This window comes from Pogona vitticeps, chromosome 1, assembly GCF_051106095.1.
Source record: "Pogona vitticeps strain Pit_001003342236 chromosome 1, PviZW2.1, whole genome shotgun sequence".
NCBI lineage: Eukaryota > Metazoa > Chordata > Lepidosauria > Squamata > Agamidae > Pogona > Pogona vitticeps.
In genome coordinates this window covers 101843822-101856796 of record NC_135783.1, presented here as the reverse complement: position 1 = coordinate 101856796, position 12975 = coordinate 101843822, and the positions used below count along the sequence as shown (strand labels likewise).

Below are 12975 nucleotides of genomic sequence, written 5' to 3'. Positions count from 1 at the left end.
ATATTCCTTGACTTTTAGTTCATCATTCTCAAGCTGCAATACTGTTACCTCTCTTTGTATTTCACATATGCCTGGAGGGTCACAGACTCTTTTGGGAAAAGAGGGAGCTGAAGTAGGAATTTTGCATTTCTGCCTTTTCTTTGTTGTCTGTTATAATTTTTCCATCTCCACTGAGTAGCCAAACCACTGTTTCTTTTCTCTGCCTTTTGCTTGCAGGTATCTGAAGAATGTTTTCCTTTTTTCCTTTTAGCATCTCTTGTTAAACTCAGATCATTCTCAGCCTTTGCCTTCATAAAGCCATCCCTGCAATTATCTGCTACCCATCTGTACTTTTTCTTTCTGTCCTGACCTTTCAACTTCCTGTATGTGTCCTTTTAAATTTTCCGGTGATCTCTAAGCTTTCTGTGAAGCCACATGAGTCTTTTTGTTGTAGTTGTTGTCTTCCACCTTTTTTTCTTCTGAAATTGTTTGTAGTCTTGCCAAAGAGACAACAGACTGGTTTGAAGCCCATTCCGAGGAGTTGATGCCAGCCATTGAGGAAAAAAGGAGAGCTCTAGCAGCACACAAAGCCTGTCCTAGTGAGTACAACTTGCAGGTTCTTCGGGTTGCTCGTAGCAAAGTCCAACAGACTGCCAGGAGATATTCTAATGATTATTGGCTTCAGCTCTGCTCTCCGATACAGATAGCAGCAGACACAGGTAACATCAAGGGAATGTATGACAGTATCAAGCAGGCTTTAGGTCCAATACAAAAATCTGCTCCTTTGAAGACTGCTACAGGTGTGATCATCCAGGACTGAGCACGGCAGATGGAACACTGGGTGCAGCACTACTCTGAGCTATATTCTAGAGAGAATGTAGTACCCGAAGAGGCATTAAATAACATCAAGTGCCTGGCTGTCTTGGAAGAGCTGGACAACGAACCAATTTTAGCAGAAATAAAAGTGGCCTTGGATTCCCTCGCCTCTGGCAAGGCACCTGGGAAGTATATCCCTGTTGAAGTACTGTAAAGAGATCATCACCACCGAACTGTATGAAATATTTTGTTTTTGCCAGAGGGGAGTACCACAGGACATGAAGCATGCAAACTTTGTCACACTGTACAAGAACAAAGGCGACAGGAGTGATTGCAATAATGACCATGGCATCTCTCTTCTCAGCATTGTAGGGAAGCTGCTTGCCCGTGTTGTGCTGAAGAGGCTCCAGGTGCCTGCAGACAGAGTCTATCCAGAATCACAATGTGGATTTTGTGCTACTAGATCTACTATTGACACAGTATTTTCCCTCAGACAGTTGCAGGAGAAATGCAGGGAACAACGACAGCCATTCCTTGTGGCCTTCATAGATCTCACAAAGGCCTTTGATTTGGTCAGCAGGGACAGCCTTTTTAAAATACTTCCCAAGATTGATGTCCACCTTGATTCCTTAACATCATCAGATCCTTTCATGAGGAAATGAAGGGCACTGTAGTTTTTGATGGCTCAACATCAGATCCCTTTGACATCTGAATTGGAGTGAAACAGGGCTGTGTCCTTTGTACAGATTAGGACAATCCCCATACAGTGGTGCCTTGCTTAGCGATCGCTCCGTTTTACGGCAAAATCGCTTAGCGATGGACTTTTTGCCATCGCCAGAGCAATCGCTTAGCGATGGCCCCTATGGGTAAAAATCACTTTGCGATGATCGCAGGGACGCGATCATGGCAAACCACCCATTTTTAACAGCTGACTGGCGTATCCAAAATGGCCGCCGGAAAAACAAAATGGCGACCGCTGTTTTGCCTCGCTTTAGAGGCACCCAAAATGGCCGCCGCTATGGAGGATTTTCGCTTACAGGTAAGTTTTTAGCCCATAGGAACGCATTAAACGCATTTTAATGTGTTCCTGTGGGCTTTTAAAAATCACTTAGTGATTAAATCGTTTAGCGACTTTTTTCCTGCACGGATTAACGTCACTAAACAAGGCACCACTGTATTTTTAAAAGGCATCCTGACTTGTTCTATTAACTATTTCTGATTTTCTGTTCAAAATTACTTGGGTAGGGGATGCAAACAAACTGAAAAAAATGGAAAAACAGGGCAGGAGCTTAATGGCTTCAGATGATTGGTAGATGAAACCTTTCCAACATCTCTTTATGGGCTTCACAAACTCTCTGATGTGGCAATTTCTTTTTCTCAATGTGTCATAGACCCATATAGGGTTGCCAACCTGCTTTCTGGAGTGGGGGACATTACCACTTTTATTAAGTTTCCAATCTCCCTCTCTGAAGGAAAAGGTTGGCTGCCTTCATCACATCATCAGGAAATTTGCTGGTTCTGATACCAAATCTTTGAGAAGTATGGGAAACCCATCCCCAAACATTCTCCACTTTGCAAAGCACTGCTGTATGGCACTATGGCCAGCAGGAATTGCACCTGGAAAAGAAAAAAAAAAGGGTGTTGGGGAGAGGCTGGTCAAAGGAAAAGTAAATTGAATTAAGGAAGATGGCTGAGGGGGTGGCTAAACTTTATAAGGGAAAAAAACAGTACAGTGGTGCCTCGCTTGACAACGTTAATCCGTTCCAGCGAAATCGCTGTAGAGCGAAATTGTCGTCAAGCGGGGGGGACACATTGAAAACTGCTCAATGCGTTCCAATGGGCTAAATACCTAATCATCCAGCGAAGATCCTCCATAGGGCAGCCATTTTCCAGTGCCTGTACAGCAAAAAATCCGTCCTAATCACAGCGGGGAGCCATTTTGCACAGTGGGCGGCCATTTTGAAACTCAATGATCTGCTGTTTTTAGATCGTCGTAATGCGAAGAATCGGTTCCCGAAGCAGGGAACCAATCATCGTCAAACGAAAATCGCCCATTGAAACATCATTTTGCGATCACAAAAGCGATCGCAAAAACCTCATCGTCAAGTGGATTTGTCATTTAACAAGGTAATAGTTAAGCAAGGCACCACTGTAAACTGTACCAAGCTATGCAACAACACCACTCAGCGTATCACCAGGGCATGTGAAATGGCTTGGCAGGGTGAGTTAAAGGGAATATTTCAAATTCAGTCCAATTTTGTAAACTAAACTGAGCAATGAAGAAAGAAGAAGAGGCTATTTTAAAATATACAGACAAGTTGAGGACCTCAACCTCTCCTTAATGTTTCTGCGTCTGGAGTGCTCAGGAAACTCTTGGAATTTACTGATACTTTCAGCTTTCAAGTCTTCTACTCTGGTGTCAGGAACTCAAGTGGACCAACAGTTTTAATTCAGTTTCCCCTTCCCTCATTTCAAACTGATGGGGACCACCTTTTTAAACCAGTACTTGCCAACTATGGGTCCCCAGATGTTCTTAGACTAAAACTCCCAGAAATCCTGGCCAGCATAACCAGTGGTAAAAGCTGCTGGGAGTTTTAGTCCAGGACATCTGGAGATCCAAGGTTGGGAACCAGTGTTTTAAACTCAGGAATACAGAACAGAATAGGGAAGACCCATTAGGGTTTTGCTGTGCTTCAAAAGCTGTTTGCTCTGCTCTGTAGTCATTGAAATACTCCAACCAATGCTTATACATCCCAGGTTTCTGCTGTATTTTCTTAAAATGACTATCTACAATATATCAGCAATTCCTACCAACTATTCTGCAATAAAGTATATCACACTGATATTACAGAAGAATGAGAAAAGAGGGAGACGGCTATTCTTTAACAACTATTAATCATGACAAACAACTGGGAGACGTGTATAATGCTGGGAATCATGTTTTAGTACTACAGTAAGTAAAGTAACTGTTTGTGAAAACCAAACAAAAGAAAACTACATGGTTCTCAAGGTCATCCATATAAACCCAATATGATACAGGAAAGTCTGTCTACCTGGTATAATGTTGGGTTAGCACTTGCTAGTTGTCATGTGGTATCATCAAGTTGGAACTGATTTACAGCAACCTTAATAGGGTTTTCAAGGCAAGTGAGTTATTTGAGGAGTGGTTCTATGATGAAAAGGATTGCCATAAATCAGAGCTGACATGACAGCATAGGATTATGATTATTATTTTAGCAGCTCCAGGCTCGTTGGCTAACTCATTGGTTTAGGTTTCTGGCTGCAGTCAGAGGTTGGGAGTTCAGTTCCCCAATGTTCCCTGGAGAAGAACCAACCTGTAGAGTCCTAGGACCCTTTTGGAATGAAATGGTAAATTACTTCTGAGTATTCTCTACCTATAAAACCCTGAAAAGGGTCACCATAAGTCAAAATTGACTTGACATTATGTTAGTTGCAAGTTTCACTCCTCAATGAGTTTCCATGGTAGAGGTGGGGAATTGAATCCAGGTCTCCTGTCCTAGTCTATAATTTTATCCTCTACATTGCACTGGTACATGCAGCATCACTTAATAGGCTGTTAACTGGATAAAATATTGCCATGCTTTATTTAAAGTGCAGCATCAATGTACACAGGACTTCATAAATCTCGCAAAAGCTAATGGGTGTATGAAACATAGCCCTTAAGATTAGTGAAAAGATTGGAGGCAATTTAAAGATTTCAACCAACCCACATGAAAGCTCCCACCCCCTACACATTTCTTACATTCTATCAGGTACTAACAAGGTTAAGTTCTGGAAAGCAAAATGAAACAGGGCACACCACTGAGCAAATTAGCTTGCATGCTCATTCAAGCTACAAATATCTTTTTTTTAAAAAAAAATCTCTCACTTTTTTTCATTTTGAAACTTCAGATGACATGCCACCAGGTTCACACACAGTTGTGCTACTCATGCACTAATACATCACATGCCCTTTTATTAAGCTAGGCCCAAGTTGATGTAAGCACTTTCTATCACACATCAACATAGAGACTGAGTGAGCAACATAAATGTCTACTCTGACTTCTTGCAGCAATTCAGTGCTGAAAGTTACACTTCTAGCATTATGTTGATGTGAACAGACCATAGGATTCCAACCACTGTATCTCTCTAGCCTACTTCAATCAACTACTAGAAGACCAATGATTGCCAGGTTGAAATAAAGCTCATTTATTAATCTAATCAAGATGTATCTGTATCAGTTTGTGGGCTAAGAGTAAGAGAAATAGTAGTAAGAATGGGCTATGAGTAAGAGGAACAGTAAAAACAAGGACAAAAACAAACACCAAAAAATTATACCATATATTTTGTTAAATATTTACCTGAGAGATAAGCACAAAAGTGACAAACTACAACAGAAACATTAATATGGTTGGGATATCTCTGGGATAAGAAAGAATTAATTATATGACAAGTGCTTACACTAAGCGGTTCTCGCCACATGAAGCCAAAAAAGGTTACTAGCCATCAAAAATTATAACAAGCCTATCCGTGTATGCACACATGCACCCTTTAGTTATCCACAGCCTCTGAGGAGAAAGAATCAAATCACAGGTAATTAGGCATGCATTTTAATGCAAGTTTGGAAGCACAAGCTACAACCAAAAGGTATCACCTAACCAAAACAACGTACCGGTAACACACAAGAATGAATCAGTGTCACTTTCTTGACAGATGAGATGAAATACTGTGATGCTTTTATAAAATTAGGTACCAAGCTTTTTATTAATGTGGTTATTGCCTCACGTATATTTTAAAACGCTATAAGCAGCAATAGCAACCTTGCCAAGCTGCTCACAGGCAGCCTGCAGTGCTCCATCTGGAAATTAAAACCTACAGGAACATAAGGGCAATCCTGTCAAAACATACCACAGCTCTATTTAAGCTTCCTACAATGTCCTGCAATCCGCTTTTTTAAAGAAGTCTGCATCCTGAAGACCCGGATAGGAGTTCAATGGTATTACCTAGCTGATTAAGAATGTTTTGCTGTGTCTGTATGTTTGCCTGGATTAAGTCACATTAGACTGAGGGGAATTTCATAAACATGCCTAGGGCCAAGGTTCAAAAATAGCAGAGTACGCATAAACTGCTACAAGAAACTTTTTAATTTCGATGCAGAAATAAAAACCCCATACTTTTTAAGAAACGTTTCTTCACTCATCCCCATAGCGCATGTATAACTCCACACAGGCGCCCGTCGACGTTTGAAACCCAACGGGCCTAATAGACTCCCTTCCCTTCGTCTCGTCTGGCGCCAGAACCAGCCGCACGAGCCGCCTCCGCTGTCACTCGAGGAGTTCCATCCAGCCCCACCTGGAGGGACCACTGACGCATGCGCACCTTAGGTGCCTAACGGGCCCAGTTTCAATCCGCCTCTTCGCCACTCCAGATAAGCCAACAGCGCATGCGCAAAACGGGGTTTCGGGGGATTTAGAGGGGCAGGGCTCGCCCGTTGGACTTAAAGAGCAGTCCAAACGCGCCCGTCGGAAACTATCAGACATCTGTTGAGAAGCATGGTGGGTGGGTAAAAAAGAAGGAGCTTGCTCCTGCATATTTTTTATCCGGGCCCACAGTGGCGGCCCCTCCCCCCTCCCTCGCCGAGACCAGCGCCGGCTGCACGGACGAGAGCAGCGAGCTCTCAAAGCGACGGGAAAGGCGATCCAGTTCTAGGCCGGCCTCTGCCTCTTCAATACGGAACCCACTGCGCGGGCTGCTACTCACCCCCACCCGCTTCTTCTTTGCCTCCCGGTACCACTGGTAGCTTTTCGGTGGCCTCCGTCTTCCCGGCTGGTTTTTCCGCGAGCCACACAAAATGGCGCCTGTTGGCGGTCACCCGGAACCACAATTGCGTCACCGAGATCGGGCGAGGAGAGACGCCTTTTCCGTGGATTCCGTCCGCCATCTTTGTTAGGGGCAAGCCCCTCCCCCCCCTGGACCTAGGTGCCCAACGGAGAGGCGGACACTTGCCAGATGTGGGGCTTCCCTGGTTCTTTTGTCCTGGTCGGTAGGGCTGGTGGGGGTGGTTGGTAATCGAGACTATCTAGGGAGTTTGCGTACTCTTCACCTAGGAACAAAGGATTAAAAAACTTCAAATAAAGCAACTTACGTCAGCGGGGCAAGACGTACTTGGTAACAAAACGTACAGGCTCTCTATTTGCCTGTGTGGACGGAAACGCTGTGTGACTGCTGGTTTTATTACAATCCTTTCTTTTCGCACTGATTTGGCATCCATATTTGTTTAGGGATTCGCATTAAGGAGTGCCATTTTTAGAAAGGGCTTCGCTCTCTTCTAAGTTCTGTTGCGTTCCGTGGCGGTTGCACGATCGGATTAATCAATGGGCGGTGCAACCGCTGCTCGAATTAGTTCCACCAGGAGGAGGGGAGGCTGGTTCGGGGGCATAGACTACATCTATGTAATTCTATACATAAAAAGCCACATACCAGCTGGGATCAGTGGATTAATTCCCTAAAACATAATCGTAAATGTTATTTTGAAATAACATTTACGTATTTTAAAACTAAGATCATGGCTACTGGTCTCATCACCTCCAGGCAAATAGAAGGGGAAGATATGGAGGCAGTGACAGATTGGGCTCCATGATCACTGCAGATGGTGACAGCAGCCACAAAATTAAAAGACGCCTGCTTCTGAGGAGGAGAGCGATGACAAACCTAGACAGCATCTTAAAAAGCAGAGACGTCACCTTGCTGACAAAGGTCCACATACTCAAAGTTACGGTTTTTCCAGTAGCTATGTATGGAAGCGAGAGCTGGACCATAAAGAAAGCTGACTGCCGAAGAATTGATGCTTTTGAATCTGTGGTGCTGGAGGAGACTCTTGAGAGTCCCCTGGACTGCAAGGAGAACAAACCTATTAAATCTGAAGGAAATCAACCCTGAGAAGCTGTGGCTCCAATACTTTGGCCATCTGAGAACACTCCCTGGAAAAGACCCTGATGTTGGGAAAGTGTGAAGGCAAGAGGAGAAGGGGATGACAGAGGACGAGATGGCTAGACAGTGTCATCAGAGCTACCAACATTAATTTGTCCAAACTCCGGGAGGCAGTGGAACACAGGAGGGCTTTACGTGCTCTGGTCCATGGGGTCATGAAGAGTCGGACATGACTTAATGACTAAACAACAACAACATGTTATTTTGTGAGTAGTTGACAGTCACTTCAAAATTTTTGAACTTGGCACAACACCAAAGTTTTTTTTCTTTTTTCTTTTGTTATTATTTAAGTATTTATTTAAGAACAGGGTAGGGAATACAAAAAGTAGGGGGGAAGAGGGAAAAAAAGGGGTTAGGGGGATAGGAGAACACAGAGTATACCATCATCCAATCAATTCATATTACAATAACAGATCAACTTTTTGCTTTTTCACAGTTTGATTACCCTCCTGCTTTCATCGTATCATTTAATTTTAGTTTAATCCTATGTTACTCCAACACTATCTGGTAACTGCAGCCATTTATACAATACATCCCATCGTTCAGTTTCCTTTTGAATTGAACAGTCTTTCAGCCCATCTGACAGAATATCCATTTTTGTCACTTCCCATATTTTCACAATAAGATTCTCTTGTTTCAGTGTCTCTTTCTTGAGATTTTTAACATAATGCTTTTCAGTTTTGGAAGCTGCATAGGTCACTGGATAACTCTCTATCCTATCTATGTTACCTGGTGTCATGCCCAATAAAGATGGTTGTGGCGATCCCCCTTTGTGCCCTTTATACCTCTGGGCTCCACAAAGGTAAATACGCCCTTTTCGCTGCCACCAGGTATTACACCACTACCAAATCAAATCCCACACACTCAGGAGCTGTCACCCCAAAGGGTCATACAATTTCAGGAGACAAGGGTTTTAAATAAACATTCTTTTATTATTGAACAGAATCATAAGTATAATCAAATGTAACTGTGTTATATATTCATGTGTGTTAAATCAGGTGTTAACATATATCAGATCATGTCAATATTTCTCTTGATAAACTGATGAGATCATTCCTGCTTGTTCAATATATTAATATATTTTATTCTTTCAATTTCTTTTCTTTTTGTTACTCCTATTCCCTAGCACTGTTTCAATAAATTCTGGTCCCTAACTCTCTCTGAACCTCTATCTGATTCCAACTCCTAACTGTCTCACCCAGCTGTTCCAACTGTCATTCTGGCTCCGCCCCTCCTGCTCCATCCCCTGATTGACATGCAGGAATGACGTCATACTTTGGGTACTGTTACATACCTCCCTCCTTTGCAAGTTTGTTCCATGGAGTAAACCTATAGTGGTTTGCTCCATGAACAACATAGAAGCAATTTAATGTTTCCACCACTTATTAACATTACTTATTTTAAATTCACATTAATACTTACTCCACTTTTAACCTTCAATTACTTATCATTTGTAATTACCATTTTCAATTCCTTTGTTATTACATTTTTCCATTGTTTATCAATTTTTCATTTACAGTACTTTTCTCAATTAACATCTTCAATCAATACTATCAATTTCTTTGTTAATGCACTTTTCAGTTGCTTACTCAGTACACTTACTTTTGCAGTTATTTACTTTTAGTTACACATAACAGGAACAGCTTATTAATTTCTACATCACTTACCATTCTTTCATTTTCAATGCAATTACATTTATAGTTACTTATTTTTACTTATACATAACTAAAACGGTTTATTACATTCTACATTTCTTATTTTTTTTCAAAGACAATTACTTTTGCAATTACTTATATTAATTTGTACATAACTGGAAGTCCATTACATTCTACATTTATTTTTCAGTGGACTATTTGTTCTTCATTAGGTCTTCGAGCCCACGCTTCAGCAGCTATCTTTTGAGTCTTTCTTTTCTTACGGAATTTAAAGTCCATACCTTGCAAGTCTCTCTTCCAGTTTGCAAGTTTGTTCTTGTAAGCTTTCCCAGTTCATAAGTCCATTAACGGTATTGAGTCTGTGCATAGTCCAAATTGTCCTTTCCCTTTGCACGGTTGGACTTCCTGCAACAACCACCCTCTTTTGCCCCACTTACGTTTCCTTGAAGCACAATTTCTCCACCTCGGCTGCAGCTTTCCACCCAGGAACTCAGCTGGCTGATGATCTTTCTCGTCGTCTGCTCGGCTCAGCACGGCTCTGGGTTCGAATCTGGATACCTCAGCGCGGAACTCCTTCCGGGACTCTATGCCTCTCACGATCCGACCGGCCATCACCGACTTCCCAACGACCTCCTCGCAGTTGCTCGCCCTCTGGATATTTTCAGCTGTCTTTTTATGTGTCAGGTTAAGTGTAGGAACAGCTATTTCCCTAAACTCTGGTGTACCTTTTAGGGTTACACCTCTAGCATCAATTTGGTGCACTGCTCTCTGTGCTACCCCTTTGGCTTTTCTGTCAGCCTCTAGCTCTTGTTTCTGTTGTTGGCCCTGCAAACTTTCTGCTGCAATTTCTAGGGGTCTCTGTAAAGTGTTCCCTATGTTATCTATACTTTGACTTGCTTTTGTAGGACCTGACTTCTCCTCAAATTTTGAATTTAGTGTTTCCTGTTTTCCTTTTGGTTTTGTATACACTAAATTGACCTGTTTCACCTCATTCCCACTCTTTCCAAGTTCTGACACCTCTCTGTGTTCCTGTTTCTGTTGTTCAGAGTGTTCCTGTCTCAGTTGAATAAAAATCTTATTAATATCTTCCATATAATTTTTATAATCATCTCTACTCCTGTCCTCCCTATTGGCCTTATCCTCACTATTTCTTTTTCTCTGACATGTGTCACAAGCTTGACAGAATTCTTTTATCTCTTTTCCCATTTTGGCCAATAATACTTCTGAGATACTCTTTGCTTAGTTTCTGCAATACCTAAATGTCCAGATAAGGTGTCTGTGTGTCCTTTTTCTATTATTTTCTGTCTGTATTTAGTAGGGATTATTAATTGCTTATGAAGACTCTTCCCTCCCTTCCTGGGATTTATGAAGGTTTCTCTATATAAAAGGCCTTTTTCCTCAGAGTATCTCTCAGGATTCTCAGGTGATAGTGGATCTTTATTAATCATTTTAAAGCACTGTTCTAACGTTGGATCAGTTTCTTGCTCCTGTTTAAATATACTTCCATTTGAGTTTCTCATTGGCACCAAATCAGCTATTTCATCATTCCCTCCTATTGTTACATTAGAGGACTCAAGTTTTTCCTCAGATATTTCCTTGTTTTCTTTCTGGGCACAAGAATTCATTAACACACTTTTGACATGCTCAGAGAGGTCTACACCTATCAGGCATGACATTGGCAGTTCACTGCTAATTCCAATTCTCCACCAACCAGTCCACCCTTGATATTTTATTGGTATTTTTGCTACTGGTAGTGTAATTACCTCTGTCCCTATTCCTCTGACTCTTATGCTTTCTCCTTTCACTATAAATTCTGAAGGGATTATTTCTGGAAGGCATAATGTCACCTGCGAACACGAGTCTTTTAGAGCTTGGCATTTAATCTTATTTATATAAATGGTGTCCCCAGAATATTTCATAAGTTCAAAATTTTCTCCAACCAAGTAACAATGGAGAATTTGAGCTACTGGGAGTTGTTCTTGTTGCTCTAAGCTTTCTTCTCTGCCACTAACTGTGGTTGCCATGGCGCCTGCTTCAGCTGCCCCTGTAGGTGCCTCTTTCTGCTGTACGCAATACACTTTCTTAGGCACTTCTAAATTCCCTTTTTGTTGCCCAAAATCTCTGGTTTTAACACATTGCGTTTTGAAGTGGCCTAGTTCTCCACAAGAGAAACATCTTACAGCTTTTTGTTCAAAACTAGGAGATTTTTCTCCTTTCCCTTCCCAGTTTTTAAATTTATGCGGTCCTTGATCTGCAGGCTTGCCCTTAAAATGGCTGCCAACTGTCGGTTGGTCTCTGAGGTACTTTCTCGGTTCTCTATTTCTGTCATCCCAAGTTTTCCTTTCAAATTTTACCTCAGAATAATTTGGACATTTGATTTCTGTAATGCGGTCCGTGATTTCGCTCGCTTCCAATATATTTTTCGGGTTTTTATCGGTTACCAAATATCTCAATTCTCCAGGTAACACTGAGAAGAACTATTCCAGACCTAGGACATTTTTCAAATCCTCTAGGGTCTCAACCCCTGATTGCTCAAGCCATTTCTCTAAACACTGCTGCATATTTGCTCCTAATTGAGAATAGGTTTCATCAGGCTTTTTGGTCAATGCCCTAAATTTCCGCCTCAAATGCTCTGCATTGATCCCAAACCTAGCAAAAACCACCTTTTTAAAAGCTTCGTATTCCCTCACTTTTTCCTGAGGCATACGGGCATATATTTCGGCGAGTTCGCCACTAATTTGGGTCCTTAAAATGATCATTTTATCAGATTCTGGGATTTTATAGTCCCAGCAGGCTCTCTCAAATAGTATCAGAAATGCCTCTGGATTATCCCCCTTTTTGAATTGTGGGAATTTCTTGAGGTCTACCTTTAAATTCTCTTCACTGGCTGAATTGTTATTGTTCTGATTTAGGGCTGTTATTTCTAGTTGTTTCATTCGCAATTGATGTTCCATCACCTTTTCCCTCATGGCCATTTGTCTGGCTTCTGCCTCTGCCCTCATCTTTTCTTGCTCCATGGCTAATTGTCTGGCTTCAGCCCTTTCTCTGGCTTCTGCCTCTGCCCTCATCTTTTCTTGCTCCATAGCTAATTGTCTGGCTTCAGCCCTTTCTCTGGCTTCTGCCTCTGCCCTCATCTTTTCTTGCTCCATGGCTAATTGTCTTAATCGAAACTCTTTCTCCAATTTCCATTTTTTAAATTCTTGGGAGGTTAAAGTAGTTTCTCCTCCCCTAGAGGCATTCTCCTCCTGAGCAGTCACCTCTTGAGCATCATCTTTCTCCTGGGTAGTGTTCTCCTGCTCAGCTACCTCAAGAGTACTTTCCTCTTTGTGAGGTAACCCTTCCGTATGTGACCCCTGTAAATAGTCCCAGTGAATGATCTGGCTGTCGCATTTTGGCTGTCGCTGAAATTTCTGTCCAAAATGTAGATTGTGTTATAGTAATTCAATTAGCTTCCCTCTCTTGGGAGGCATGGCTTCTCCGTGTTCTCAGATTTAAAACACAAGCCTTATTTTAAAAGGGACCTATTTTTTTTCTC

General features: G+C 41.9%; 1 protein-coding gene across 1 annotated transcript in view; it reads right to left on the bottom strand.

Moving 5' to 3' along the window:
• PNISR (PNN interacting serine and arginine rich protein) overlaps positions 1 to 6706 on the bottom strand; it is a 31436-nt gene extending 24730 nt beyond the window's left edge. Inside the window, exon 1 of the mRNA XM_020781640.3 lies at positions 6556 to 6706. The gene's annotated coding sequence lies outside the window, so the exon portion shown is untranslated. The remainder of the gene's footprint in view (positions 1 to 6555) is intronic.
• Positions 6707 to 12975: the final 6269 nt, after the last annotated feature.